Raw genomic sequence first — 6,000 nt, 5'->3', positions numbered from 1 at the left:
CCTTTTTACAAGGACACTAGTCATATTGGACTAGAATCCACCTTAATGATGTCTTTTTAATTTGATTACCTCTGTAAAGACCCTATCTTGGGATCCCTGGGTGGCGCAGTGGTTTCGTGCCTGTCTTTGGCCCAGGGCGCCATCCTGGAGACCTGGGATCGAATCCCATGTCGGGCTCCCGGTGCATGGAGCCTGCTTCTCCCTCTGCCTGTGTCTCTGCCTCTCTCTGTGTGTGTGTGACTATCATAAATAAATAAATAAAAATCTTTAAAAAAAAAAAAAGACCCTATCTTGAAATAAGATCACAGTGTGGGATCCTAGGGGTTGGGACTCTAACATACCTTTATTGGGGGATATAAGTCAACACACAACAGGCCTTGAGACTGATTCCAGTAATTTTTTTTTCATTCATTTGAAATAGACAGACAGAAGGAGCATCAGCAGGGGAAGGGACAGAGGGAGAGAGAGAAGCAGACTCACCGCTGAGCAGGGAGCCCGATGCAGGGCTGATCCCAGGACCCTGGGTTCATGACCTGAGCCAAAGGCAGATGCTTAACCATCTGAGCCACCCAGGCGCCTCTGATTCTAGTCATTTTTTATGGGAAGTAGACCCCATTCGGGCTCTTAGTCAGTGGAGTTGAGCTGCTGGCTTTGACCACAGGATACTGTCCCTTCCACAAGTATCCTGAGAATTTATCCTGCTTGGCAAGGGGCAGACCCTCAGGAAGTAGCCAGATAACAAGTTGCCATGGCACAAAGGTTTTCCTATTCTGCAGGCAGCTGCAAGGCTTTCAGGAAATCAACAGGGGCTGTGTTCAAGCTCTGGCAAATAAGCTTCTCTCTGTTTATAGGTGAAGGTGTATGACTTCCATCTCATGTGACCAGGCCTCCAAAGATGCTTTGTTTAGGAGCAGGAGCCTGTGTGGAGCCCACAGAACTTCTTCACCGAGAAGCTTCAGTGGGGTTTTCTCTTGCACAGCCCTGTCCTCCTGATCCTCTTGTTTGTTATTCTGAAACTGAAGGTGGCAATGGATATCTTGTGAGTGAGAGAATTTTGCTTGTTGACTATGTTGAATGAGATCAGGAAATACCACGATTGAAAATCTTAGCACCATGTTAAATATTGACTGAGCATCCACTATGTGCCGGGTGTCTTGGGAATACTTATTGAGCGCTGCAGTCAGTTGCAAAACTAGCCTTGATTCTCGCTACTCATTCCTGTATTCATGTTCCTTGCGATATGACTTTGCTGCTCCTACCATCAGAAGATGGAGTCTATTTCCCCACCCTTGGACCTGGGTTGGACTTGTGACTTGGTTTAGTCTTGACTATGGAAGTGATGTAGTGCCAGTTTTGAGCCCAGACCTTTAGAGACTTTGTGTGATTCCAGTCTTGCTCTTGGAACCGCACAGCTCCAAGTGAACCAGCCCGGGCTAGCCTGCTGGTGGAAGAGAGACATGTAACCCTGTTACCTCAGTTGGCAGCTATCCATCTCCCCAGAAGCAGTGGCTTCTGGCTGCCTAGCTACTGATGCCAGGTGTATGAGGGAGTCCAGCTGAGACCAGAAGAACTGCCCAGCTGAGCCCAACCTAAAATACTGACCCATAAAATCATAAGCTAAATAAATATCTATTATTTTAAGACACTTCTGGGGTGCCTGGGTGGCTCAGTTGGTTAAGCGTCTGTTGATTTTGGCTCCGGTCATGATCTCAGGGTCATGAGATCAAGCCTCACATTGGGCTCTGGGCTGGGTATGGAGCCAACTTAAAATATTCTCTCTCCCTCTACTCCTCCCTCAGGCCCTTAAATAAATAAATAAATAAATAAATAAATAAATAAATAAATAAATAAATTTATGCACTTTGGGGTGTTTCATGATGCAGGAAAAGAAGGTGCTTACTATGTGCCAAGCTGTGGTTGATCTGAAAAGAGGCAGAGTCTTGGGAGAAAAGACACGTGCAGAGATGGCATAGTAATGGGCACGGTGCAATAAGTGTTCTGGAGAAGCAAACGCACTAGCAACAGTAGATGTGGCATCTGAGCTGGGCAGGAGTCCTGTCTATGTGGAGGTGGGGAATCCAGGATGAAATTCCTGGGAGAGAGGACTGGGTATGATAAGGCGTGAATGTGAGATGCCTCAGGGTGGGGCCGTCAGTCAGTGGTCTTTACTGAGCCCTTACTACGTGTACAGAAGCGTTGGACTGGCGATCTCAAGTCTGCTTATGGCCCGGCGGGGAAGAGAAGTCATCCATCTGTGGAAATTGGACAGAGATATAAGGCTATTTCTTTTTCCTTTTTTTTTTTTTTTTTTTTAAGTAAGCTCTACTTCCAACATGGGGCTGGAACTCACAGCCCAGTGATTAAGAGTCACATGCTGTACTGACCGAGCCAAGCAGGCACTCAGTAAGGGTGGGTTTAAGTGACACAAAGTGGCAGGGTCCACTTTGTCCAGAGAAGGATCTTGGCTTGGGCAGAACAGGGTTTGATCCGTCTGTTATTTATATCTGGTACCTGGTATATATGTGGCAGGGATAGAGCAAAGATGAGGTTAGGGAAAGGCTTCCATTGATAGTCCTCCTGGGAAGGAGTCAGAAAACATGGATGCTCAGACATCGGCCTGAGTGGTAACCCCTTGAGGGCAGGGTCTGTGTCTAATTGATCTTGGAATACCCCAAGACACGGGACGTTGCATAAACGGGGCATTCAGGTTTAAAGACTTTCTTGCAGGTGGTTTTCATCCCCTTCCCTGTATTCCTACTTACCATCATATTAGTTCCCTAGGGCTGTGATAACAAATTGCCACACACTGTGTCACTTAAAAGAAATATATTTTCTCATAGTTCTGGAGGCTGGAAGTGCAAAACCAAGGTGTTTGCGGAGTTGTTTCCTTTCTTGTCTCTGCCTAGCTTTGGGTCCTTGCCTACACAGTCCTTGGGATTCCTTGTGGCTTATAGGCACATCACTACCATCTCTGCCTCGGTCTTCTGAGTCCCTTCTCCTTGTGTGTCTGTGTCTCTTCTCATCAGAACACCACGTACATCCTACTCCAGCATGAACTTATCTCTTTTTTTTTTTAAGATTTTTAAAATTTATTTATTCACAAGACACACAGAGAGAGAGGCAGAGGAAGAAACAAGCTCCCCTTGGGGAGCCCAATTCGGGACTCGATCCCAGGACCTGGGATCACACCCTGAGCGGAAAGCAGATGCTCTGCCTGAGCAGACCCAGGTGTCCCTGGTATGAGCTTCTCTCTGCAATGACCGTATTTCCAAATAAGGTCACATTCTTAGGTACTGGGGGTTAAGAGTTCAAGATACCTCTTTTAGGGGAGACCATTCAACCCATAACATCCCTCAGGACCCAGGGGAATGTGTGTTCCTTATCCGACTGCCCTAATACCCAGAGACAGAATTAGGACTCCTGCATATTTAAGACACGCTTCTGTTTATTAGAGCATTAGACATGTTCGTCGTCACGGGCTGAGCCCGGGGCCTGGCCTCTTTTGAGCTCTCCAAAGTGCCTTGGAAAGGGGTAGATGGTGAGCTCTTCATAAATGAAGCAAGCCCTGCGAAGCAGCCCCCCTTCCATAAGCGGACGTGCTCTCAGCACTGTGCGAAACATTCCCTGTAGTAGTCCTCGCAATGACTCCTGTAAAGTATTTATGCGTTGTCACTCCTCTTTTATAGTGGAGAATGTTGGGATTTAGGGAGGCGAGAGAGCTCTAAACCTGAACTGGCGCCCGAAGGCATCCCATGAAGTTCCCCATCCCCCACCTTCACATCTCCCAAAGTACCCCTGATCTGGCTAATTCGGCTCTCTTCCCTTGAGAACCTGGAGCCCCACTCAGTCCTACTGCCCCCGGGATCTGTGCGGCGCGTTCGGGTCCACACGTCCGCCCTCCCGAGCCGCGTCCGTCCCGCAGCCGCACACAAAGCGGATCCACCCTGCGCACGAGAGCGCGCGGTCCGCTTCTCCGCGCGGGCAGCTCCCGGGCGCGGCGGGAGGCCCGGAGCGCTGATTGGCTGCGCGCGGCCCCGGCCCGGTGCCGGCGCGGCGATTGGCCGAGCGGCCCCGCGCGCCCCGCCCCGCCCCGCCCCGCCCGGGCGCGAGGCTGTTGCATGGGCGCCGCCGGCGGCGGAGGGAGCGTGAGTGCGCTGCGCAGGGCGCTGGGAGGCTTTGTCGCTGTAAGTGGAGCCGAAAGCGGCCTGCATCGGGGCCCACGCTGCGCGCCCCGCAAAGTAGCCGCAGGCTGAGGCCGAGGCCGAGGCTGGAGGGCCGGGGGCGCGGGGATGGCAGCGCCCCGGTCCTGCAGCGGTCCCTCCCCTCCCCCAGGTCACCGGGTGGAAAGGGCAGCGGTGCGTCAGCCGCGGCTTCCGCAGCGCCCCGGGGCCCGGAGCCCGGAGCCTGGAGCCCGGGGCCGCGCCGGCTCCTGCTCGCGTCCACTGTCGCTGGACCCGGCCGGCCGCGGGGTGGGCGCGGCGGCGGCAGGGAGTGGGGAGCCCGGGGGCGCGGGCCGGGCCTCCGCCTCCGCCTCCGCCCCCGCCCCGCGGGAGGTGCGGCCGAAGCAGCGCTGTCCGGGCTCGCTCCCGCCCTGGGAGCACGTGCCCCGGCCCTCCGCGCTGCCCGCGTTCGCCCCTCTCCCCGCTTTATTGCCCCCAGTCCCCGCCTGCCGCGCGAGCGGAGGCCCGGCGGCGAGGAGCCATTGGCTGCGGGCTCGGGGGTGGGTAGACGCGGGAGGCGGGCCCCTTGCGCGCGGCGCGGAGACCCTGGCCCGCCCCGCCCCGCCCCGCCCCGCCCCGCCCCGCCGCGCCTTCCCGGGAGGCGCTGCCGGGCGCCTGGAGCGGAGGGAGCGGAGCGCGCGGCGCTGCGAACCCCAAGGCCCAAACCCAGGCGCCAGCCCGTCCGCTCGCGCCCCAGCGGCTGCTCTCCCTGGGGTGAAAAAGTGGGTCAGCTCTGCCCAGGTCTCGAGGGCTTTCGGGGCTACTTGGATACCGTCCAGCTTCCGCCGCTCCCCTTCCCCACCTGCTCCCCCCACCTGGCCTGGCCTGAAGGACCCGCAGGAGCCAGCGGTCGGGGAGCTTGCACACATGGCTCGGGAGGCTCGAGTTGCCCTTCGGAGCGGATGCCAGGCTCTAAAGTTCCCAAGGGACCACAACAGTAACTAAATATAGGAGCAGCTGGTGCGGACGGGGTGTCGCAGCAGCTCCTTTGCACAGATCTCGAGGCTCCAGATAAGGTGGAGTTCTCACGAGTGAGGACAGGAGCTCCAGCAGGGGGCTGCAGTCAGGGTTTAGGCAGAAATCACCCCAACTCCAGCCTCGTTTCCGGATGAAACTAGGTTATAGATCCAGAAGGGCCTATCGCCAAGCTCCCACAGAGGAAGGCAGCTTTTCTGGCATTCAGTTGATGATATCCTAACTTACGGTCTGTACCTGTCACCTTTGCATTTTGTGGGAAGTGCTTAACATTTGCAAAGACTCTGCTCAAAAGTTCTATATCATTTACTTGTCAAAACAACTCAACAAGGTAGGTGGTATTTCCATTTTACAGATGGCGCTGCTCACAAACACCTGGATAACTTTCCAAACTGGCCTTAGGCTGCTGCCCTCCGAAAACTTCCCCTAGCTGCCGGCAGAGAAACAGAGGACAGAGTTAGGGGAGTGCCTACAGCCCCCTCCCCCAGTAACCTGGGGACAGATTGGCTACCTGTCTGCCTCTTTCTCTCATCTCTTTGGGTCCCTCTGCTCAGATATGTCATATCTGTCCCTTTATACAGAGGGAATACACGCTCCTTCCAGTTGGCATCACAGCCCTACTAGCATCTAGCTCATTCTTTGTCTTGTCACTAAGTTTCTCCTGGTTGGGGGAACCTCATTCTGGCTCATGCCCCATCTCTATAACTCTGCTCCCCTGGGTGGCCCTTCTAGAAGGTGCCCAGGAGATGTTTGTTGGATTTAAACATTTCCTGAGGCTATGATGTCCACTCTGAGGAAAGGGGAG

The 6,000-nt window shown here is 54.4% G+C and overlaps 1 protein-coding gene across 2 annotated transcripts in view; it reads left to right on the top strand.

Annotated features, from left to right (window-relative positions):
• Nucleotides 1–4,085: 4,085 nt before the first annotated feature.
• The window catches only part of LRRC20 (leucine rich repeat containing 20), an 85,194-nt gene continuing 83,279 nt past the window's right edge, over nt 4,086–6,000 (top strand). For both annotated transcript variants that reach the window (XM_025434571.3, XM_025434570.3), the window contains exon 1: nt 4,086–4,184. The gene's annotated coding sequence lies outside the window, so the exon portion shown is untranslated. The remainder of the gene's footprint in view (nt 4,185–6,000) is intronic.

This window comes from Canis lupus, chromosome 4 (genome assembly GCF_003254725.2).
Source record: "Canis lupus dingo isolate Sandy chromosome 4, ASM325472v2, whole genome shotgun sequence".
Taxonomy (NCBI): Eukaryota; Metazoa; Chordata; class Mammalia; order Carnivora; family Canidae; genus Canis; species Canis lupus.
The sequence above is the reverse complement of the archived record's forward strand: the minus strand, read 5'-3'. Positions and strand labels throughout refer to the sequence as shown.